Source organism: Bufo gargarizans, chromosome 8, assembly GCF_014858855.1.
Source record: "Bufo gargarizans isolate SCDJY-AF-19 chromosome 8, ASM1485885v1, whole genome shotgun sequence".
NCBI classification, from domain to species: Eukaryota; Metazoa; Chordata; class Amphibia; order Anura; family Bufonidae; genus Bufo; species Bufo gargarizans.
Genome location: NC_058087.1, coordinates 172,937,981 through 172,963,557, shown reverse-complemented (window position 1 = coordinate 172,963,557; position 25,577 = coordinate 172,937,981). Strand labels below are relative to the sequence as shown.

At 44.4% G+C, this 25,577-nt stretch overlaps 1 protein-coding gene across 3 annotated transcripts in view; it reads right to left on the bottom strand.

The window, feature by feature from the left end:
- Positions 1-8,739, bottom strand: part of LOC122945755 (interleukin-9 receptor-like) — a 39,160-nt gene extending 30,421 nt beyond the window's left edge. For 2 of the 3 annotated variants that reach the window (XM_044304928.1, XM_044304930.1), the window contains exons 1-2: positions 4,598-4,636; positions 230-346 (exon numbers count right to left, since the gene is read on the bottom strand). The gene's annotated coding sequence lies outside the window, so the exon portion shown is untranslated. Of the gene's footprint in view, positions 1-229; positions 347-4,597; positions 4,637-8,689 lie in introns of those variants that run through there. The other variant, XM_044304929.1, reaches the window with a different exon arrangement.
- Between the last annotated feature and the right edge of the window lie 16,838 nt (positions 8,740-25,577).

Sequence of the window (25,577 nt, the reverse complement as noted above, 5' to 3'; positions counted from 1 at the left end):
GCTTTAATTTCATCAGATTTTTTAAATAAGGGAAATAAAACTAGTATAATTATATTGAAATATTATTTTACTGAAAAGAAATTTGTCAAAATAGGGTCCGACTTTGTGCTTTGAAGATATTACCTATATGTAAAGCAGATAAGGGGGATATCATTATTTTTTTTCTTAAATTTTACAATAAAGAGGAAATAACCCGGTAAAGAAGCACAACATAGAATGATATCTGTACCTGCCAGCAGAATACTCTTCTTCACTGTGAGACTTGCTCTATTTTTCTGATCTCTTGAGTGGGTGAGCAGTAGCAGAAAATACATACAGTATCTCCAAGAGTATCTCCTTTTATTTCCTGAGGGGAGGGGAGATAGTATTCAGAATGTCATATCAATATTTTTTTTTCTCCTGGGACTTCCTTTTTTTAACACATATTAAGTAGACCTGGGCTGCACCTAACAGCAGCTTAGCAGGATGTACAGAATGCTGTCAGCCATGTAATAATTACTGACACTGTATACGTTACGCAATCGTTTTTAGCAGCAGATTGTTCCAGACTCTGTCCAGAACTGTGACCGTCATATTACTGGGGGTTTTTTAAAAGCAGAACATGGCGTCCTTTTTACACATGAAGATGACTATGTAGAAAATTAACAAATGCTTGTTCATCGGCCGGCAGCTAAAATCATTGTTTCTGGGCGGCACATCACCCTGTGTAAACAGGGATCTGCTGCCCACAGGCAATGAATCTGTATGGGGACAAGAAATCAGAGCAGTGATTGCTTGTTCCCATACAGAAGGGTGGATTGCTGCATGTAACAGTAGTCCTCGCCCTGATCAACGATCAGGCAGTTATGGGCTCCTAATTATTGCTTGTAAATAGGCCACCACCGTAACAATATATTACGGCAGTGGGTGTGGAACCACTGTGTCAACCAGCAGATTTGACTTTGGGCTAATCCTAAGGGCATTATCCTGGCAGTCCCCTAGTATTCACCTTTCAATCCCTGTACAGGGAACTGGAATTTGCTGCAGGGGAACCACTAGACCATTGCCTCCTGGAGTAATCTCTGTGTGATTGACCACTGACTAATGGGGGTCAGAGATGCCAGTGCAGAGCACCAAGGGCTCAGGCAGAATCATAGTCAGGAAACAGGCTGATGTCAGGGCAGGCAGAGTACATGCTATATTGTAAATGGTCCGGGTTGGCAGCGAAGGGTCAGTATGGAGATGAGGCACAGGTTGTGCCAGGCAGCAAAGGGTCAGAATCCAGTAAACAGGCAGAAAGTTGGTACACAGACAGACAACAGAACATACACCTTTTCAGGATAATTGCACACTAGAAAACCTAATGCTCAGGCAACCTCCCACAGGGGAAGGTACCTAAAGCACCCCAAGGTTGCTAGCCACTGACTGGCAAAGATTAGGGTGCACACACTCTGGGCAGAGGAGGAGAGACCTTGCTGGCAAGCAGGGGGCAGCTTCCATCGGGGACAGAGCAGACCCATCGTTAGTTGAACTCGGGACACCGGTCGAGGTGAACAGGACAGACGCAGCCACGAGCTGCTGTTGTAGCACAATTATTATGTTTTTTTTGTGATTTCAATCGTTGAAATCTCTTGTCTGTCCTCCATTTCTTTTATTTCATTTGCTAAGGACTAGCCAATGCCTATTTACACCAGGGGATATAATGCCGACCAACTATGATTTTTAGGTCACCATAAATGATTTAGTCAAGAACGACTGATGCAGTCACTGCACATGATTAAAGGCATTTTCCAGCTTTGTGCACTTTATTTTTTTATTTCACGTCCAGCCTGCTCAAAGCTGGTCACTGTCAGTACCAGTAGTCAGGCAGAACACTAATAGCTCTACCTGCACAGTTCTCTCCATATCCTGCTTTGCAATGATCTGTATAAAGAAGTTAAAGCACAACATCTCTGGGGTCTTGGGAGTTACTCCTTCAATGCCCTAGACCACCAGGGATTAACCGGTTCACTTTATTAGACCACCAGATACTTCACCAATAGCACTTCCACTATTTAGGCATTGTATGGCACCGTTTTTTGGACAATATTATTTTGGTGAGCTAAAATGATACATCTGCGTAGTGAAGAATGGACATCCACTTCTTATCTACACACTTTGATGTCCTATAAAAGCAGCAGTCTTTTTCTGAGAGAGGAGGGGTAAAGAAGGAAAATGTGATGTGAACTAGCAGGCTTGTAGAAGCGGTGACTAGGGACTGGGCTGCAGCTCCCTTGTATCTGTTATGCAGCAGACCATGATTGCTGAATTAGGAAGAAAGAAGTGTCTGCAGCAAAAAAGATGAGCTTTTGCAATGGCCAGGATTGAGGTGGCCTCAATGGTGCACTGGGTTTGCTGGAAGGGATGGTAAGGCACGATGCACTCCAATAGGAAATATGTCCAGAAAGCCTAGGTCTGCAGTAAACCAGTGTGCTTCTTTACTGGAGGAACTCAAGTGCAAAACAATACAGGCAATGCACTGAGCTGGCTTCTCCAGTCTCCTCCTGGGAAGGTTTCTGGGCAGGTAGCTGTCCTTCTCTTTCTCTATATCTCAGAAGGTTGGTATCCTGGCCAAAGGCTGGTAGCCCAGGGTATGCCGCTCAGTCGCCTGGCTGGCTCCCTGGTCAAAGGGCTGGTAACTAAGGTTCTGTGGTTCAGAATCCCCATCTCAGCATCTTCTTCTGGTCACTCATGCAGTCTGGAAAAGTCTCTCCTACTAAGCACTAGTCTCTACCTGCAGACAACTAAGGGTTCTAACCGCTCTCCTTATAAACAGTTTCTAGCTGAACTAGAACCTTCTAGTGGGAGAGTTCAGTGGAGAAGCATAGCCTAAACAGAACCATTGTTACAATGTCTATCATGGACTTGTATAGAGCTTCAATGCAAGGCTATGGGAATGAATAAGCAGTTTTTCCAGACATAAACAGCGAAAGCAAAACCAGAAGGTCAGTATGTCTGTTTTTTTCCCTCCAAAACTTTGCATTTGTAAAAAGCCATAAAGTCTCTCAGTATTAGCTGGCTGTGCATTAACCCTTTCCACAGTGCATATATAGTGCAATAACAGTGCAAATGAACCAGATATATTACAAAAAACATTTAAATGCACACAACCTCATAAATCACTGCGCAAGTTAACCCTTCAAAGTGCACAAAATAGGGAGTTGATGGCTTTGCATAGCAGCAATAAGGGCACATGTCCATCATCCAAAGTACCGTTTCTCCAGGGCACTACATTTTGATAGCAAAAAGTATCACAGAGTTACATTACATGAGGATGTAAAGCGGTAGGAAAGCTGTTTACACTGGAGGTACACTTCACCTTTTGAGTCATATTTGAGTTTTGAAAAACAACCTGCATCTGATTGAATTCTCGCCTTGTAGTAGCTTGGTGAGCTGCCAGGTCTGTGGTTGGTGAAGAGACCCCATCTTTGTATCAGCTGCTTTAGTCCACTTCTGCTTCTTATGGATAGGCAATTTTCTCTACAGCTCCATCCACTGTTCAGTGGGGGTTCAGTCAGGTTTCGTGTATCAGAAACCCCACTGATGTGATTTTCATCACCTATCCTTTAATCTGTCTAGTCTAATTTTATAACACCTATTAGTTGGCTTTCTTTGTGGCAGCATTTTGTTCCAAAATTCTGGAGCAATGTTGACGTACAGACAGTTCTGCAACTCAACCCATAACCCTTCTCCAAGCCACACCATATTCCCTGTTAAAACATGTCTGCAGTAAACCAGTGTTCCTCTTTACTGGAGGAAGTCAAGTGCAAAACAATTGCACTGAGCTGGCTTCTCTAGTCTCCTCCCTGAGGAAAGGCCTACGCTAGCTGTCCCGCTCTCTCTCAGAAGGCTAGTACCTTGGCTAAAGGACTGGTAGCCCAGAGTCTGTAGTGGGTCAGTAGTCTGGCTGGACCTCTAGTCAGAGCGCGGGTCAAAGGGCTGGTGACCCAGGGTCTGTGGCAAAGTATCCCATCTCAGTATCTTCTTCTGGTAAGTAGCGCAGTTTGGAGTCTCTCCTACTAAGCACTGGTCCCTATCTGCATACAACTAGGGGCTCTGACTACTCCACTTATATACAGTTTCTAACCGAACTAGCACCTTCTAGTGCAAGGGGTGGAGTGGAGAAGCACAACCTAAACAGAAACAATGTTGCAAATTCAGCCTGTCATAGACTTGTATAGAGTTTCAATACAAGTCTATGAGAATAACTAAGAATTTTTCCCAGGTACAAACAAGTCTTCAGACGTAGAAACAGAGCTAAACCAGCAAAAGGTCAGTGGTGTGTTTTTCCACTCCAAAACTTTGTATAGTCCCTTATAGTAACAGTGGAAGATTTCTAACATCACAAATCACAATGCATAGATAGAAAGTCCCAAAGTCTCTCGGTATTAGCTGGCAGTTCATTAACCCTTTCCACAGTGCCGTCCAGTAACTGTGCAAATTAACATATAAAATGCAGGTCAACAATGTAAAACAGTATGTGTAAACAGTGGCATAAATCATAGTTCAAGTTAAAGGGATTCTGTCACCTCCCCTAAGGCAAAAAACGATTTAAAAGCAGCCATGCAGCACAGCTTACCTGGATTAGGCTGTGCTGTTCTATCTTGAAATCCGTCCAGCAGTTACTTCAAAAAACGAGTTTGATCAATAAGGAAATGCGTCCTGAAGGTGCCCAGAGGGGCGTTTTTTTCTTCTGAGAGAGCCCAGTACCGCCCCTCTTTCAGTGCCCAGCCCGCCTTCCTAGTACTGTCTAACCGCCGCCCCCAGCCTGCCACAGCCTCCCCTCCCTCTCCTCCCCCTCCCTCACGCCGAACGAAGTCTCGCACAGGCGCAGTAACCACTGAGGGCTGCGCCTGTGCGATCATCAGGAGACTGAGGGCGGCAGCTTCATCTTCGTCACTGGGCATGCGCCGAGCCCAGTGACGTCCGATGTTAGCTCTTTCCCTCAGTCAGCCTGGTAGGAAGCGCAGAGGATTGCCGATCGGCTGCTGCACCCTGCGCTTTCTCCAGTCTGCCTGCCTTTACTTAATATAATAATACCTAATTCGCCCCAACAAATACTTATTTCTTTCCTGAAGGGAGGGTGGGGAAAGAAATCGCTGGCCGTCTTCACTGTGGCAGGCAGACTGGAGAAAGCGCAGGGTGCAGCAGCGATCGGCAATCCTCTGCGCTTCCTACAAGACTGACTGAGGGAAAGAGCTAATATCGGACGTCACTGGGCTCGGCGCATGCCCAGTGACGAAGATGAAGCTGCCGCCCTCAGTCTCCTGATGATCGCACAGGCGCAGCCCTCAGTGGTTACTGCGCCTGTGCGAGACTTCGTTCGGCGTGAGGGAGGGGGAGGAGAGGGAGGGGAGGCTGTGGCAGGCTGGGGGCGGCGGTTAGACAGTACAAGGAAGGCGGGCTGGGCACTGAAAGAGGGGCGGTACTGGGCTCTCTCAGAAGAAAAAAACGCCCCTCTGGGCACCTTCAGGACGCATTTCCTTATTGATCAAACTCGTTTTTTGAAGTAACTGCTGGACGGATTTCAAGATAGAACAGCACAGCCTAATCCAGGTAAGCTGTGCTGCATGGCTGCTTTTAAATCGTTTTTTGCCTTAGGGGAGGTGACAGAATCCCTTTAACATTTCCAAGTGCACTAAAATAGTGTGTTGAAGGTTTTGTGTAGTAGCAATAGGGCCAAATGTCCAACTATGTCCATAGTCCAGGACACTACACTAGGAGGATTGAAATAAATGGTGAACCACAGACTGCTAGTCAAATAAACAAAATCCACACTAGAATTTCAGGAGATTAGTGTCTGTCTGAAATAGCCTTTTGGGAAATGTGCTGTTTTCCTGGCAGTTTTTTATGAATGAGTGTGAATATGGAGCAACTACTATATATATATATGACAGTAGCAAATGCACAGATTAAACTCTTTCAGTGATGCACAGATTTACAGATTTTAAGAAAATTCCCAAGGGCTTATGCAGAACTTCCCTATGTGGCTCACAGACAACAGATGAGTAACTTTACAGCATATGACAAGTAATGTATGGAAAGTGTGTGACAAGCAGGACACCTGACAAGTGACAATATTTCAGATTTACTAATTCTGCCTAATAAACAGACTTGAGGTGCCATGTTGGACTTCCAGTGGACCTGTATGAGAGAGTGTTAGAGCGATAACTCCAAATGTAACACACCTGCTCCCCATTCACACCTGAGACCTTGTAACACTAGTCACATGACACCGGGGAGGGAAAATGGCTAATTGGGCACGATATGGCCTTTTTCACTTAGGGGCGTACTCACTTTTGTTGTCAGCGATTTAGACATTAATGTGTGTTGAGTTATTTTGAGGGCACACCACATTTACACTAATATACAAGCTGTACACGGACTACTTGTATCAAAGTAGTCCGTGTACAGTGTCAGATCAAAAGTGTCAGATCTTCAGTGTTGTCCCAGGAAAATATATTATAAAATATTTACAAAAATGTGAGATACTTGTAAGTTAGGAAGTTATGTATCCAGTGCCCTGCGTCAGAAAAGTGGAGTCATTTTGCTTGTTTTGTCGGTCGTGTAGGCATTCGATCCAAATTTATGACGGATTTGCACCATATTTATGCTATTTTGCACCTTGCCCGCCATTTTGCATTTCCTAAGGGGTGGCCATTTTTTGCCGGACTGATCATTGTGACTTTTTGATACTCCAGTCTAGTGTTGAGCCAAGCGAGCTTCGGATGCTTCATCCGAAGTCGCTTCATTCAAAACTCCGGAATAATACTGTACGGAGATCCGTCGAAGTTAGTTATTCACGAAGTCGCGAGTGACTTCATTGAATAACTTCAGTAGGTGATTTTTAAAACTTGAAACCTAACTCGACTTCGGGTGCGACTAGTACCTCAGACCCGAAGCCGAGTTTGGTTTCAAGTTTTAAAGTGGTTTTCCATTTTAAAAATCAACGACCGAAGTTATTCAACAAAATCACACGGGACTTCGTGAATGACTAATTTCGGCTCCCGCAAATTTTAATACTGTACGGAGATGGATCCTTGTACAGTATCATTCCGAAGTTTTGAACGAAGCAACTTTGGATGAAGCAACCGAAGCTCGTATCGCTCTGCACTACTCCAGTCCTCTGCAGAGTTGCCAACCATCCAGAAATTTCTGGACAGTCTGTAAAAATAGGTGGCTTTTTTCCTGTGTCCGTGAAAAAAATTTGATGCGTCCGTGATTTTCTTTGAGGCTAGTCATGCATGACTAGATTATTTTGGTGGTAATTATCATAATTTTACAGCTCACAGTAAATGCTGGTAATGAGTTCTTATCAGTATATTGAGCTATAGACATGTATCACTATAATCTTTATCATTCATTATGGTTTTCCAATTTGTCCGTAACATTTTTTGGACGTTCGTGATTTTGGGATTAGTTGTCCAGAAAAAAACAAAAAAATTCTGGTTGGCAGCCCTGGTCCTCTGGTGGCGTACAAACTGACAGAACCTTTGAAATAAGTCTGATTAGAATTTAGACTGAAAAATCTATAGGTATTTCTTGCAACAAACTAAGAAAATGTAAAATTGTCACAATAAATGGATTCCGCCACCCCCCAAAAAAAAGACCAAAAAGTTGTATATAGATAAATTACCCACTTAGGCCTATTTCACATGAGCAAGTTTTCCGTCAGGGTGCGATTCGTGAAGCAAACGCATAACATCCAGACTGAATTCTGACCCATTTATTTTAATGAGTCTACACACACGAGCTTCGTTTTCACGCATCATTTCTGCATTTAGGAAAAATCGCAGCATCTTCTATATTCTGCGTTTTTCAAGCAGCAGAAGTGAATAGAGCTTTTGTGAAAAACGGAAAGCATCCGGATGCAATGCTTTTTTCCCTGATGGTTGCTAGAAGATGTAGATCTTTACTCTTCAGGTTTTTTTTTACGCGTGTAAAAAACACATACAAAAAATGATTGCACCAGTGCGGTAAAAAACTGAAACTCTGAACGCAACTGCAGACAAAACTGCATCCCTAATCCTGACACAGTCTGTATCGCTCCTGTGAAAGAGGCCTAAAACAGAGGGGGGAATTTATCATGAAGGGAATATTTGAGGTCAGTTTTGCTTGAGTCTGTGTTGGCGTACCCTATGCCACATTTATCAATGTAGGCATAAGCGTACCCTATGCCTACATCTGGTTAACGGCCAATGTGGACGCTCTGAGTAGCGAGGAACTCCTTGACTACTGGGTGTGCAGGCTTGACCTGTGGCCAGAGCTGTCACGGCTGAGGATGGGGAAAACCCTCAGCCATGCGATGCCAGAAGATGGAGTCGCTGCAAGGCCAGGACAGAGATCCATGTTGTGGGACTATTTGTGCCCTCATAGTTTGTATTTGGTGGCTGCAAATTTGACCTGAATGTTTTTTAGGTTCGCCTGCTATTAAAGTCAATGGGCGCGATGCGAACGCTTGGTTCGCGAACATTTGATCGCGAAAGCACAGCCGCGTTCACGAACCGTCCCGGCCGATGTTGGTCCATCACTACCCATCAGCCTCATATCAGACCCCATCAGCCTCAGATCAGACTCCATAAGCCTCATGTCTAAACCGATCAGCCCCATCAGACCCCATCAGCCTCAGATCGGACCCCCACCAGACCTCAGACGTTAAAAAAAAACTTACCTCGCTTGCTACGGACAGCACTGCCACTCACTCACTGCTCCCTCTTCTTCCAGCCACCGCTGCACTGTGATCTGACTTCGCACAGAATCAGGTGATAGCGCATGCCTATGTGCACTACGTCCTGACGCTGTATGCTGTCTGGACACTGTGCAGAGCAGGGTTGGAGAGAAGACCAGGGAGGGTGAGTACTGTGCAGCGCATCCCTCACTGCTCCTCGCGCCTCAATGCGGTCATTAGCATTTGGACTATAAGAAGTACTGTCAGTGTAGATTCTCCCGAATAGTTCTTTACTAAACCGACAGAGGGGATAGATCCTCTTTACAAATATGAATATGCAAGAGAACAAAGCCAAAATTCTAGTTCACATATAGTAAAAGGCAGTAGTAGCTAGTCACATGGTGTCTCTTACGTAGAGTAGTAGACCTCAATTTCCTCTTTACTCTGTTATAACTGTACATGTGTTATCTCTGGGGTTTTAATTGGAAATATATTTTGGTCTTTTTCACATGATTGATGTACATTTTACATCCTTTTAGTTTATTTCTTTGATGGAGAAACTTGACATGTGCTCCTAGGCAGGAAAGCAGGGGTGGATTTGAGGGGTCGGGGCAATGGAGTCGTTCACCTGCCCCCCTAAACAACGATGCCAGAGGTTGCTTTGAAATCCGTCATACATATTCTTATTCATGGCACTGATTGGGTGAGAGGAATATTTTTCTGCACGTCTTTATGCTTTTGCACTGAGCCTGCAGTGCGGGACCGCCAGGCGGCTCCAAATAACGTTGCAAGGATAGGCAGGAATTGCAAACCATGATCTCGAATGTGCCACCTGGAAGGGTTCTTCAGCCTGCTGTACAATACACCAAAGCTCAACACACACTTCTCATGCAGTTAAAGGAATTTTCAAGGGGTTTGGTATTGATAGCCTATCCTCTGGACAGGTCATCAACATCATGTTGGTGGGGTCTGGCAGCCACTCCTAACAGCTGTTTTGAAGAAGCTGTGGTGCTCCAGTAAGTGCTGCCCTCTCCTCACAGTATACCAAGCACTGTATGCCTCTCCGGAGAGTGCCCCAACCTCTTGATCAGAGTGGGTTATCATGTAGAGGAGGGAACAGGGCAGCCCTGTACTCTGCCTACACCACTGTCCCTACCTACTTGCACAATCTGCCCTAAAAATGGCGGCCCACAACTGGATGACGGTCCCTAACTTAGACCATGTCCGCTGGCGCTTGATGCGCCTAAGTTATGTAGACGCCAGCCTCTACATAACTTAGGCACTGGCCATGCAACTTGCTTAAATCTACGCCAGCTCCCTTGCTGGCATAGATTTAAGTCAGTTTCTACGCCAAACACAGGCGTAGAAAATGATAAATGAGACCGGCCGTCTGGCCCCCTTCCCCGTCCACACCACGGCCCCCTTTTACCCCATCTCGGAAAAGTGGTGTGAGTGGGAAAAAGTCGCAGATTCGGCCACAAATCTCCTTTGCGACCGAATCTACGACAAAAGTACGCCAAAAAGTGGCGTACTTCGTATTATAAATGACCCCCCCCCCTAGTTTCTACTCCAGGTCAGTGGTGCAATAATCTTCTGGTAAAAGGAGGTTATAGGGACATTTACCAAATGGTCATTAGTTGTCAGTATTACAGTCCTGGTCCTGGTATTACAGTCCTGTTTTCCAGTACTTAGATACTGATGGGCTATCCTCTGGATTAGGGCTCATGCACGCAGCCGTTTTTGCGGATACTGGTTGTGTGTATTCTGCATTTTGCAGAACGGAACGTCTGCCCATAATAGAACTGGACATGTTCTATCTTTTTGTGGATGCTGCGTTGCGGACTTACAGATGCAAACAGCACATAGTATTCTGTCCACATCTTTGGCGGCCCCATTCTAGTGAGAGGGCCTGCAAAAATGCGTATCGGATGCAGAAAAAAAATACATTTGTATGCATGAGCCCTAAGTCATGAATATCAAATCGGTGTGGGTCTGACACCCAGCTGTTTCGGGCAGCCGCCAGTGCTGGAAACTATACAGTTGATAGAAAGATCTGTCCGTGGTGTCGTTTCCAGCACAGACATGCTGTATGGCAGCTCAGCTCCCACTCACATTGATACGATTAAAAATTTGTATACAAACCTTTGTTATATCACGAAGCCTATAGCTGAAGCCTATATGCAGTAGAATGGTATAGCCCATGTATCAGTCCTGTGTAATGTATCCATGGCCTAATTAAAACATGACATCAGTCATGTGACAGTCTTCACGTTATATAATCCCTGACATTCAGTATGCAGCAGGGTTACATGACATACATGTGCTGGGTCAGACACAGGCACTGTGATAACTAAATAGGACTAGTGGTCGAATCATGATTTGTCTTATTGTGGTTATTACAGTAACTACGGTACATCACTGTGTGTATTTCCATGGCTGCCTGTCTCTAGGTGATGTTGTAAAATGGCTGCCTGTCTCTAGGTGATGTCATCTTGTTAATAAAAAATTTTGTGGAAAAAAAAAACAAACAAGCAAAACACACAGAGATGTTTCTACACAGACCATGACAGACACAATAAATAAATATAATCATTAAAACCGGAATGCCTCATTAAATCTGAGGTTACCAGCTGCATCTGAAACCATCAGTACTCATCTCTATATCTCCACCCTAAAGGGAAATTTCCATGTCAATAGTGTCTATAAAGAAACAAGCGCTTTTATTTCATACATTTGTACAAACCGGATTCGAAAAAAGTTGGGACACTATGCAAATTGTGAATAAAAACTGAATGCAATGATGTGGAGGTGGCAAATGTCAATATTTTATTTGTAATAGAACGTAGATGATTCAAGTAGTTGGAGTTTCTGGGGTAAGGGATAAATGGGGGGGGGGGAGAAAAAAAATAAAAATGGATAGACAAGTATTCACAATGGAATATGCACTGCAGATATACGCAATACGAAAAAAAAAAAAAAGAGTGACAATTGTGAAATAAGGATTTTACATTTTATGTTGAAATGCATTAGTGTTGTAATTCACTGGAAAATGCAAATCTGTAATGACGCATATAGATAACTTATTTTCATGCATCGCCATACAATGTATTAACTGGATACTGTCTATCTACTTCAATAAAAACGATATTTGAAGAAAAAAAAAGATAGTGGAGCAATATCAGATAGGTGTTACCCAGCGAAAAATTGCAAAGACTTTGCATCTATCATCATCAACTGTGCATAACATCATCCGAAGATTCAGAGAATCTGGAACAATCTCTGTGCGTAAGGGTCAAGGCCGTAAAACCATACTGGATGCCCGTGATCTCCGGGCCCTTAAACGACACTGCACCACAAACAGGAATGCTACTGTAAAGGAAATCACAGAATGGGCTCAGGAATACTTCCAGAAACCATTGTCAGTGAACACAATCCACCGTGCCATCCGCCGTTGCCAGCTGAAACTCTACAGTGCAAAGAAGAAGCCATTTCTAAGCAAGATCCACAAGCTCAGGCGTTTTCACTGGGCCAGGGATCATTTAAAATGGAGTGTGGCAAAATGGAAGACTGTTCTGTGGTCAGACGAGTCACGATTCGAAGTTCTTTTTGGAAATCTGGGACGCCATGTCATCCGGACCAAAGAGGACAAGGACAACCCAAGTTATTATCAACGCTCAGTTCAGAAGCCTGTATCTCTGATGGTATGGGGTTGCATGAGTGCTTGTGGCATGGGCAGCTTGCTTGTCTGGAAAGGCACCATCAATGCAGAAAAATATATTCAGGTTCTAGAACAACATATGCTCCCATCCAGACGTCATCTCTTTCAGGGAAAGCATTTTTCAACAAGATAATGCCAGACCACATTCTGCATCAATCACAACATCATGGCTGCGTAGGAGAAGGATCCGGGTACTGAAATGGCCAGTCTGCAGTCCAGATCTTTCACCTATAGAGAACATTTGGCGCATCATAAAGAGGAAGGTGCAACAAAGAAGGCCCAAGACGATTGAACAGTTAGAGGCCTGTATTAGACAAGAATGGGAGAGCATTCCTATTTCTAAACTTGAGAAACTGGTCTCCTCGGTCCCCAGACGTCTGTTGAGTGTTGTAAGAAGAAGGGGAGATGCCACACAGTGGTGAAAATGGCCTTGTCCCAACTTTTTGGGGATTTGTTGACACCATAAAATTCTGATTCAACATATTTTTCCCTTAAAATGGTACATTTTCTCAGTTTAAACTTTTGTTCCGTGATTTATGTTCTATTCTGAATAAAATATTAGAAGTTGGCACCTCCACATCATTGCATTCAGTTTTTATTCACGATTTGTATAGTGTCCCAACTTTTTTGGAATCCGGTTTGTAGTATAATCAGAGAGTGACACCTATGGAACAGATTAAAGGATTTACTTTTTTTTTTTCAAATTAACCCCTTAAGGACACATGACGTACAGGTACGTCATGTGTTTTAAACGCGATTGCGGCGCGGCGGGGTTTAATCGGACCAGGATGCCCGCTGAAATCGGTTGTATCATTGTAACGGATCTGTTTTTTGCAGATCCATGATGGATCCGCCCAAAACGCGAGTGTGAAAGTAGCCTTTATAGTAACACATAATGATAGTGGGCACAGAAGTGTATACTGAATGCCCACCATGGTGGCATTGAGCATAGGGGGTAGTAGTGATTTAATTTCCATTTTCCTTCCTGTTTTCCCGCCCTTTTTTGTATGTTAATATATGTTCTTTTTCAGTGTCTGAGGTAAAATCTGTTTGATGATTTTGATTGGTACCTGGTTGCTACCTGTTGCTGAGGTACCAGTTTTCTGCCAGTTCCTGATTGGAGAATAGGATTCTAGGGCGGGAAAATTGAATATTTAGGGAGGGTCGCATCAGGTCCGGAGCTTGTCCGCCGCGGAGCCTGGAAGAAGAGGACGTCGTCTGAAGCCCTGGGAAGTGCCGGCATAGCTGCAAAAGAGCTATTGTGCTACGCCGGCATTACTAGGCGGAATTTGAACAGTGGCGGTGAAGAAGCGGCATGTGAGCAGAGAGTCAGCGCTGCTGTGAAGAATTAAAGTGCCGCTGAGTTCCGGAGTTGCGGGCTGCCGAAGGCTGAAGAGCGGAGGATTTTCTGTGCAAGGACTGAATTTAGAAGGCAGCGGTAAAGAACTCACCGGTCGGATGGAAGAGCTCCTGAGGAAGTTGATCCAGCGCGCCGAGTCAAGAGGAGGGGGGGCGTGGCTTCAGCGATGTCTGGCTGACGGCTTGTCAGCTGAAGAGGAAGAGGCGGGGTCACGTGACGTTGCGCTGCGTAGTGACGTCACAGAACAAGCGACGGCGTCCGTGAGGTCATCAGAAAGCGCTTCGTATAGCGCTGAAGCTCGGGTGTCCAAGCGGATTAAGAGGCCGAGGAGGGCTTATTCGCCACTGGAATCGAGAAGCAAGAAAGGTGGCAGTGTGCGCTCCTCCCCTAGATGTGCAGTATCGCAGCCTGGGGTTTTGAGTCGAGCGCCACTGCCGGCCTCCAGTGCCCCCAGCATGGACCCTGGACCGGAGACTGGTGAGGAGACATGTGGGCAGAGCCTGTCTTTGCCTACCAACATTGGTACTCATGATAATAGGCTATTGCTTAGCTTAGCCAAGGTATTTTCCGAATGGGCTACAGCTAGTGTGCCTGTTTCAGTAGATCAGCCTGCAGCAGTGTGGAGGGAGAAAATTTGGAGAAGGGAGTATATCGATATTTTATCATTGCTTCCTTCTGCCAAAGAATCTTTTAAAATTGAGAAGAAAGCTTTTGAAAAAGAAGAAGAAAGGAAAAGGGTTGCGCCAAGATCTTTTAATAATTGGCTGCAGGCCTTTTTTATTTATGCTTCAGTGTTTTGTGCTAAACATCCTCAAAGTTGTGTTGGAATCCAACATATGGATTCCATTTTAAAGGCGTACCGTAATTTTGGTGGCTTCGCATGGTTTACATACGACGAAACTTTTCTCCAGAAGTTAGCGGTACACAGTAATATGAATTGGGGTTCTAAAGATGTGGGTCTTTGGCTTAGCTTGATGTTACTACAGAAAAGTGGTTTTCAAGCTATGCCAATTTATTCATTGGTGTCTGGTGCTGTTAGTAAAAAAGGTTTTTGTTTCGCATATAATGAATCAGCATGCAGATGGCTGAGCAATTGTAGATACCGGCATAAGTGTTCATTTTGTTCAGGTGCGCACCCCATGTTTCGGTGTTTTAAAATATCTAACCAAGCCATTTTACAAAATCAACCCAATAGAGATTTTTCAAGACACCAGTGAATTGGGAAAGAATGCTTCCATGGTTAGATTTGTTTCCAGACCGGCTGAAGGCGGAGTTAATTCTTAGAGGTTTTGTTAACGGTTTTTATGTTCCGAGATTCACAGGTGAAGGTTGTTTAGTTTATGATAATTTGCCATCAGTTAAAAAGCATTTAGATATTGTTGAGTCTAAGATTCTTAAAGAGTTAAAAGAAGGCAGGGTAGCTGGTCCTTTTCTTTCTCCACCTTTTTCAGATTTTAGGGTCTCTCCTTTGGGGATTGTTCCAAAGAAGAACCCTAATGAATTTAGATTTATTCATCATTTATCGTATCCAGCAAAGGAATCATTGAATGATTCTTTGGATAAAGAGATAGCGTCTGTAGCTTATACATCCTTTGACAACGCGGTTTCTTTAATACGTTCTGTAGGGAAAGGGTGTTTTATGGCGAAGGCAGACATTAAGGCTGCGTTTCTCTTGTTACCAGTAGATCCGGCAGGTTTTAATTCATTAGGTTTTTCAGTTTAACGGTCAATTTTTCTTTGATAAATGTTTGCCAATGGGATTTTCTTGGTCGTGTTTTTATTTTGAATCGTTCTCTTCTTTTTTGAATTGGGTCGTTATAAAGGAGTTGGGTTCTGTTAATGTCCTGCATTATTTAGACGATTTTCTTTTTGTTGGTGCTTTTAATGACTGCTCTCGATTATTGGAAGGTTTTACACAGATTTGTCGGTATTTTGGTGTTCCATTGGCACAAGAGAAATCAGTAGGACCTTGCCAAGTGATTGAATTTTTAGGTATTATAATTGATTCAGTGAATATGGAGGTCAGGTTGCCTATGGAGAAGGTGGAGAAGGCTATATTATTGATTAGGAGAATTGGTTCTGTGAAAAAAGCTCAGTTGAGAGAAGTGCAGTTTATTAGGTGTTTTGGCTTTTGCTTCAAGGGTCATTTCTGTTGGTCGTGTTTTTTCTAGAAGATTATATATGGCAACAAAATGGTTGAAATCTCCTTATGCGCATGTTAGAATTACAAAAGTTCTCAAGGATGATTTAGCAGTGAGGGAAGAATTTTTAACTCATTTTAATGGTCGCTGTGCTTGGCAAGAGGAGTTTCAAGAAGCAGGCGCTATAGGTTTATTTACAGATCCTTCAGGGTCATGGGGTTATGGTGCATTTTTAAATGGGCAGTGGTCGGCTGAACCATGGCCGGAGTGGTGGGTTAAGTTAGGTTTAAATAAGAATTTAGTGTTATTAGAGTTGTTTCCTGTAGTAGTTGCGTTAGTGGTTTGGGGTAAGGTTTTTAAGAATAAGAGAGTATTAATTTTTTCTGATAACAAAGGAGTGTTATTTGCAATTAATTGCTTATCATCACATTCAGAAGTAGTTGTTAGATTATTACGCTATTTAGTTTATTGTTGTTTAGATTTGAATGTTTGGATAAAAGCTAAATATATTCCTAGTAAAGATAATGAGATAGCTGATTCGCATTCCCACGCACAGTGGGAAAGATTATTTTATCTAGTGCCGCAGGCAGAGAAAGTTGGAATTCCGTGTCCAGAACGGGTTTGGAATCTTAGGCTGCTTTCACACTAGCGTTCGGGTTTCCGTTCGTGAGCTCCGTTTGAAGGAGCTCACGAGCGGACCCGAACGCAGCCGTCCAGCCCTGATGCAGTCTGAATGGAGGCGGATCCGCTCAGACTGCATCAGTCTGGCGGCGTTCAGCCTCCGCTCCGCTCGCCTCCGCACGGACAGGCGGACAGCTGAACGCTGCTTGCAGCGTTCGGGTGTCCGCCTGGCCGTGCGGAGGCGTGCGGATCCGTCCAGACTTACAATGTAAGTCAATGGGGACGGATCCGTTTGAAGATGCCACAATGTGGCTCAATCTTCAAGCGGATCCGTCCCCCATTGACTTTACATTGAAAGTCTGGACGGATCCGTCCCAGGCTATTTTCACACTTAGCTTTTTTTAGCTAATATAATGCAGACGGATCCGTTCTGAACGGAGCCTCCGTCTGCATTATTATGGGCGGATCCGTTCAGAACGGATCCGCCCGAACGCTAGTGTGAAAGTAGCCTTATTCGGATATAATCAGCAAGTTCATTCAAAAGTCAGTAGCTCCTCGTACATGGGAAGGATATTCATTGGCTTGGAAGAGTTGGTATCAATTTTGCATAGTTAGGAATGTTTTGTGTTTTTTGTTTGATTTAGATGTATTTTTTCTATTTCTTTGTTCATTATTAGATGAAGGTTTTGGTTATTCAGTTTTGCACTTGACTGTTTCAGGTGTGTCTTTCTTTTATAAGTTAGCTGGTTATCAGTCATTTTCAAACCAATTCATAGTGAGACCGTTTTTGAAAGGGGTTAGGAGATCACTGAAGAGGGTAGACGTTAGACGACCAATCACGTTTGAGTTACTTGGTTCTCTGGTGTCAGTATTGGAGAAGTGTACATACTCAAAATTTGAGGCAATCCTTTTTAAAGTAGCTTTTGTGGTAACATTTTTTGGGGCACTTCGGATAGGAGAGTTAGCTGCGGCCAATAGAAGGTCATTGTCACCACTGGAAGTCAGTGATGTTAAATTGTATAGTAATTCAGTGAGAATTTTTATTAAAAAATCTAAAACGGATCAGCTTGCAAAAGGGGCATGGATCAAGTTAGCAATGTTAACTGAATCACCATTGTGCCCAGTCAAGACGGTTGGTGAATTTTTTTAGGTTAGGCCTCAGAGACGGCTCATTTTTAATTCCCGAAGATGGTTCATTGTTGACAATATATCAATTTAATGCAATTCTTAAAAAGTGTTATTAAACTTATCTAAGGAAAATTATTTGTCTCATTATTTTCGAATTGGTGCGGCAACAGTTGCTGCTAGCCTGGGATTGAATGAGGCAGTAATAAAAAAAAATGGTCGCTGGGAATCTAACAGATTTAAATTGTATGTTAGACCTAATTTGGTGCTCTAATTTTATTTGATCTTTTTCAGGTCCAGAGCAAATGGTCGTATGGATTCTGGGCCATTCTTTCGTGTTTTGGGCAGAAAGAAGGGCTGCGGAGCGTAATTATTTGCAAAAAACTTGTATTGGTTCTGTGTTTGGTTCTATTTTTTGGTTGGGTTTCAGAGGTTTGAAATGGTATCAGATCATTCCGATCCTGAAAGGTGAGTTGAGGTCATTACCACAGCCGGATATTTTAATAATCCATGCTGGGGGTAATGACTTGGGGAAAATTAAAACTTTGGATTTACTTGAGCACATGAAATCAGACCTGGTTTATATTAAATCATTACTCCCAGAAGTAACTTTTATTTTTTTTCCCGAAATTATACCAAGATTAATTTGGAAGGGTGATCAGTTGGGTTTTATGGAGAAAATTCGGAAGAGGGTTAATAGAAGTTTAGAGAAATACCTTCCTAATTTAAATGGATGGTCAATAAGACACACTGAACTAGAAGGTTTTATTGCAGGTCTTTATCGGAATGATTTGGTCCATTTGTCGGAGATAGGTCTGGATATATTTAACTATGATTGATAAAGCCGTGGTTTTTAGGGGGGGACATGTGGGATAATTCCCTCATGTCTGGTGGGTTAGTCACCCAGCTTTGCTGGGGGGACAATTGTGGACTTAATGAATTTTTAATGAATATTTATTTATTGGTTATTTAATTATTTATGGTTATTATTATCAGCAGTATTATATTTATGTAACCCTTAATAAAGGACCACGGCCAATTTTCTACCCCAGTTTGGTTTTGTGTTTTATTTTAGTTAGGATTGGATTTTGAGTTATTTATTTCATTTAAGTAATTGCTCTTATGGCACCATGCAAATAGCATGTTTTACACTTTATGGATGTATCTAGGCGTACAATGTGAGTTTCCAGCACAGGATGTATGTTGCATACTTCATTGGTCATTGGTTTTCTAGGTGAAAGGGTGTATGAATTTTTTTTATGCTAACCAATGTGCCAACCATGACTGGAAATGTTGTCTCACAGCAGTGTTGTAGTGTACAGATAAGATGGACATGATGGGATACATTGTAAGCTACACACCTAGGAACAGTATCAAGAACAGTGTGATACTTAGTGACTGCTATAGAGTCTTGATGATGATGATTTTACTGTTTGTCTATGGGATAAAAAGTTGTGATCAAATCAGGACATTGGTTGTGTTGTGTGAATAATCCCTTACAGGAGGTCTGTGCATTCAAATATAGTCTTTCTGTGCTTTTCATACAATTCTGCAACTCTGTATTCCCCTATAAATAATAATAATAATAATCATAAAAACTGTATAAAATATGTTATCTTATATTATATATTAAATGGGAATGATATCTTGATGTATACCTCTAAGGGTACTTTCACACTAGTGGCAGGGGACTCCATGCATGCAGTACTTTTAGTCCGGCTCCCTCTCGGCGTGCGCTGCCGTGTTGCCGCCGGAACTCCGCCCCGCCCCCATTATAGTCAATAAGGACAGAGCGGCAGTCCGGGGGCACACGTGAACTAGCGGCAGGACGGATCCGACAGGCTGTTCACCCGCCAGAAAAGCCTGCCGCTAGTGTGAAACTAGCCTAATAGAATGATATCCCGATGCATATCTTTGATAGAGTGATATCCTTATGTATACCTCTGATAGAATGATATCCTGATGTATGCCTCTGATAGAAGGATATCCTGATGTATGCCTCTGATAGAAGGATATCCTGATGTATACCTCTGATGGAATGATATCCTGATGTATACCCCTGATGGAATGATATTCTGATGTATACCCCTGATGGAATGATATTCTGATGCATATATTTGATGGAATGATATCCTGACCGCTGATGGAATGATATCTTGATGTATACATCTGATGGAATGACATCCTGACGTATACCGCTGATGGAATGATATCCTGACCTCTGATAGAATGGTATCCTGATGTATACATTTGATGGAATGGTATCCTGATATATACCTCTGATGGACTGAGATCCTGACGTATACCTCTGATGGACTGATATCCTGACGTATACCTCTAATGGAATTATATCTTGATGTATGCCCTTTGAATCCAGAGGAAGAAAAGCAGGCTGGTTTGAGATCTTCATTTATAAAAGCAGGCAAATAATGTGAGTTTGTGAGCGTCCGCGTGTTTGATTTCAAGTGTGTTTGTATTAAGCGTGTGACTTTAGATTACATGGCTTCAGATTCAGGGACTTTGGGGGGGCACTACAGTAAGTTAGATTCTTATCACTGCACTGTATTGAATTTTTCTCTTTTCTTGCGTAATCCCCGTTAGTATGTGTTTCATTATTGACAGCGCAGTCCAGTGCACATCTTGTCTAATGTATGCAGTCCTGGAACAGCCGTTTGAGGGTGCATATATTTGTTCAAAATGTGAGCAAATTGCCCGTTTGGAATCGCACATCGAGTATCTAACTGGGCGAATTTCAACACTGAGACGCATTGACAATTTGGAAAAGAGTTTGCTGCTCACTGAGCAAGCAGTCTATGGGGTAGATGTGGGGGAGGGTGGTAGTGAGGAGGCTCAGGAAAGTGAGGTAGCTAGCTGGGTAACAGTTAAAAAGCTCTGATCTGACACACCCCAACAAGTTTGAATGTTTGGCAGATGAGGGGGATGTCGGTTCAGGGACAGCACTGCTGCAGCCGGACACTTCCTCTACCAGTCAGGGGAATGTCAGCTCCAGTAAGCAGAGGACCAGGAGAGCAGGGCAGGCCAGACAGGTGCTGGTAGTGGGAGACTCAATTATTAGGGGTACAGATAGGGTGATCTGTCACAAAGATCGGGATCATCTGTCACAAAAAACGGGATTGGGTTGACAGATTACTGGCAGAGGCTGGAGAAGATCCAGCGGTCATGGTCCATATCGGAACCAATGACAAAGTTAGAGGTAGGTGGAGCGTCCTTAAAAATGAATTTAGGGATTTAGGTCAAAAGCTTAGGGCAAGCATCCCCGAGACGGCTGTCTCCTGGCCACTCCGACTCTTTCCGCGGCCGCCTTTCCGGACCACAATACCAGCCTCCTCGGCGCCTTCCCCCACCTCCTCGCTGATCCACCGGGGTGTCCGCAACTGAAGAGTCTGTCTGCCTGAATTGTTAAGGGTGGTTCAGCTAAGCGGTTTTCGGCATCCCTTCATTCTTCATGGACTTATGTGATCCTGAGATAGTCTCGGCACCGCCTCTTCTGTGTTATCGTCTTACTCTTGAGATGACTCCTGTCCCTATATTTCATGTCTCATTGCTCCTAACACTGCCTTCCTCTATTCCACTCAGCTACAATACCATAACCTCGGGGGAAGGGGTCTTTGGTTCTTATTCTGTCCTGTTTTTCTTTTCTGGTCACGGACCGCTCTCCGTGTGAAATGTGTTCTTTCTTTCTTGTAGACGCCGGCTGTTTCTCTCCCCCCACTAGGGCACTGTGAGTTCTTGCCTCTGTGAAGCTAACAGTCAGGTGACTCGCAGTTACTTCTACCTTGATAGGGTTTTATTTGTCCCTCTCCTGAGGGCTAGATTTCCTCCTTCTTTCCGTCCCGGTGTTCCTGTCCCCCATCCTTTTCTCCTTTCCCTCATCCCCGCTGTCAGTGCTCTCTGCTCTCGCTGAGAAGTTCTACTTGTCTCCGTTCTCTATCTCACAGTATTACACCATGTCTGACGTTTTGTTGGTCTCCCTTAATGTACAGGGGTTGAACTTGCCGGAGAAGAGATCGTCCCTTCTACGTCTCCTCTGGAAGAAACGCGCACACGTGGCGTTCATCCAGGAAACTCATTTTCGTTCGTCTTCCACTCCGAAGCTCTCGGACAGGCGCTTTCCACATGTCTACCATAGTACTGATCCGGATACCAAGACGAAAGGTGTGTCCATCCTCATCTCCAACGCTATCTCATGGGACCTGATTGACTCTCGCACTGATGGAGCAGGCAGGTACCTATTTGTAAAGGGTAACTTAGCGGGCTCTAAAGTTACACTGGCAACAGTATACGCCCCCAACAACGGTCAGGTGGGATTCTTATCTAGAACCCTCAGGGCCTTGGAGGATTTCACGGAGGGTCTGCTAATTCTTGGCGGGGACTTTAACATTGTCCTGAATCCTCGCTTGGACTCCTCCAAGGGCCAGGTTTCCTTCCCACTCTCCGCCATTACCAGACTTAGGGAGCTCTTATTTTCCCGTCAACTTGCTGATACCTGGCGTATCCTTCATTCAACATCCCGGGACTACACATTCTTTTCACATCCCCACAATTCCTACTCCAGACTGGATTATTTCTTCCTGAACCATGCTAGGCTAGACCTTCTCTCTAAAGCTGAGATTGACCCTATTACATTCTCGGACCATGCCCTGGTCTCCATATCCCTTACCCTCCCAGCCCACCAATCCAGAGCCTGGCATTGGCAGTTAAATGACTCACTTCTCCAGGATCTCCAGGTCATATCGGAAGTCCAGAGAGACTTGTCTGAGTATTTTGCGACCAATGTAACTCCCGAGAGCGACCCTCTTACCATATGGGAAGCCCATAAATGTTATATCAGAGGCACCTTTATCAAATTGGGGTCCCGTGTGAAGAAGGAAAGAGCAGCGAAGATATCTACCCTTCTAACGCGCATACACACACTAGAACAGCAGCATAAGAGGACTCTGGACTTGCAGCTGGGAGCGGAGCTTACCCAGCTAAGGGAACAGGTTCGCTCTTTATGCCTTTCAAAAGCCAAAGCGACCTTAATTAAGTGCCGTAGACATTTCTATGAACATGGTAACAAACCAGGTAGAACCCTTGCACGGGCGTTACAAAAGACTAGGCTGCGTTCCTTTGTCCCACAGGTATCCCTTCCCTCCGGTAGACAGACCTCTCTCCCGAAGGAAATAGCAGAAGCATTCAGGTCCTACTACCACACCCTGTACAATCTTGGCGACTCTCATCAATCCGTTAGCCCTGATCCCAGCCCCTCAGTAAGGACTTATCTTGAAACTGCGGGCTTGCCATCTATGTCCCCAGAAGCGGTTGCTGATTTGGAGTTACCCATATCATTGTCTGAGTTACAAGCAGCCATTAAGGACACCCAGTCAGGGAAGGCCCCGGGTCCAGATGGACTTACGCTCTCCTATTATAAACATTTTAAGGACACTTTGCCTGCTTATTTTATAGCGGCCTTTAATTCATTGGATAGGGCCCGCACACTTCCAAATGACACCCTAAGGGCGCATATCACAGTAGTCCCCAAGGAAGGGAAGGACCCCACGTGTTGCCAGAGCTACCGCCCCATTTCCCTGATCAACGTGGATCTGAAATTATTTTCTAAAATACTTGCCACTCGCCTGCTACCTCATTTGCAAAAATTAATCCACTTAGACCAAACCGGTTTTTTACCTCTAAGAGAAGCCCGTGATAGCACCACGAGAGCAATTAACATGATCTACCGTGCAGTTACCTCCAAGACTCCAACTTTATTTCTATCTACCGACGCCGAGAAGGCGTTCGATAGGGTCAATTGGGAATTTATGTTTGAAACCCTACGCTGTGTGGGAATGGGGGACAAAATGATGGCTCGAATTACTAACCTCTACTCCAACCCCTCGGCAGTGGTCAAGGTGAATGGTCAGTTCTCCATGCCCCTGTCCATCCGGAATGGTACCAGACAGGGCTGCCCCCTATCCCCTTTGATATTCGTGATTTGTCTGGAACCGCTTCTGTGCCACATAAGGGGGAACCCAGATATTTCAGGGCTGCGGATTCATGAGACTTCACACAAGGTTGCAGCTTATGCTGATGACCTTTTGTTCTTTCTCACCAATCCTAGGGTTACCCTCCCGAACCTTTTTCAGGAGCTAAAAATATATGCTCACCTCTCGAACTTTAAAATCAATTATCAAAAATCGGAGGCATTAAACATAACCCTTCCCCCCTCCATGGTCCAATCTATCTCAGGCAGCTTTCCATTTAAGTGGGCTCGTTCATCCTTGAAATACCTGGGGATTCAACTGACCCCCATACTAGCGGAGCTCTATCAGGTCAACTATCCACCTCTTCTTCGAACCATAAAAGCAGATTTGGATAGGTGGCATACTGGTACGTTTTCTTGGTTCGGTAGGATATCTATTTTTAAAATGAATATTCTGCCGAAGATCCTGTTTTTCTTCCAAGCCCTACCGATCCACATCCCCAGACTCTTCTTTCACACTCTCTTGAAAATGTTGACCCACTTCATATGGGCAGGCAAACCGTCCAGGATAGCTAGGTCCGTACTTTTCCGTCCCAAGCTGGAGGGTGGTTTAGGGCTCCCCGACTTCCTCTCATACCATAGGGCATCACATCTTCTTAGGATAGTTGATTGGTGTCGACACCAGACGTACAAACAATGGGTCTCAGTTGAGCAGTCCTTCCTATCGGCTCCATTGTCAGCCATTCCTTGGTTGGCCGCCCAGGTTCCATTGGAGGCTCGCCTACACCCGACAATTGGCCCTTCCTTGAAAGCCTTAGGCTGCATTCAGAATCGTCCGGGTATCTCTCCATCCCCCTCTCCTATGTTCCCTATTTTGGGTAACCCTCAATTCCCCCCAGGGTTAGAGCGTGGTCCTTTTAGAGAGCTGGTGAAATGCAACAAATTCAGGGCCCACCATCTGATTTCTGCGGATCAATGGCTTTCCCCACAACAGATCTCAGAGTCTGTGGGTCTCCCTACCCTCAATCCCTGGCAGTCTAGACAACTTACACACTTCCTGTCTTCACTCCCTCCCGCGACTACATACGTCCGTGCCAAGACAGACTTTGAGGCCCTCTGTGAGCAGTCTGGAGTGTCTAGACGCACCCTTTCACGCACATATTGTCTGTTAACATCCCCCCCAGACCAACCTCCCCCCAATTTTGTCTCCCAATTGGAAACTGACTTGGGAATGACTCTCTCTTCAGAACAGCGTTTGAGGCTATTCACATGCATTCACAAATCATCTATGGCTAGCAATGTGCAGGAGGCGGGCTTCAAACTCATGTCCCGTTGGTACAGGGTCCCGACTAGGCTCAATTCTATCTTCCCATCTGCTTCGCCCATGTGCTGGCGTTGTGGCTCTGAGAGGGGTACATTACTGCATGTGTTTTGGTCTTGTCCCCTTCTCTCGGCTTTCTGGGACTCAGTGTGGGGGATCACGTCAAAGTTCACTACGTATACCCTCCCGAAGACGCCGGACTTTTTTCTGCTCCATCAGTGCGAGATTCCTTTGGCATCCTATAACAAGTCTGTGGTACGACATCTGGTGAACGCGGCGAGAGCTTGCATCCCATGCCTATGGAGGCAGTCTTCTGCTCCCTCCATATCAATGTGGATCAGTAGAGTCCAGGAGATTATGAGAATGGAGGATCTTACTTCATCACTGAGGCACACTGAGAAAAGATTCTCCAAAACGTGGAGTCACTGGTTGATCTTTTATGACTCGGCTGAATGTAAAGCCCTTCTAACACCTGAGCGAGAGTAAAGGTTTGAGTATGCTGCCCCCCTTTCCTTTGCCCCTCCTATCCTCCCTCCCTCTTTCCTCCCCTGTATCCCCTGTTCCGTGTCAGCATTATGTTTGCATTTAGTTTGCATATTTCTGTTCCACAGTTGGTTGTGGTTTT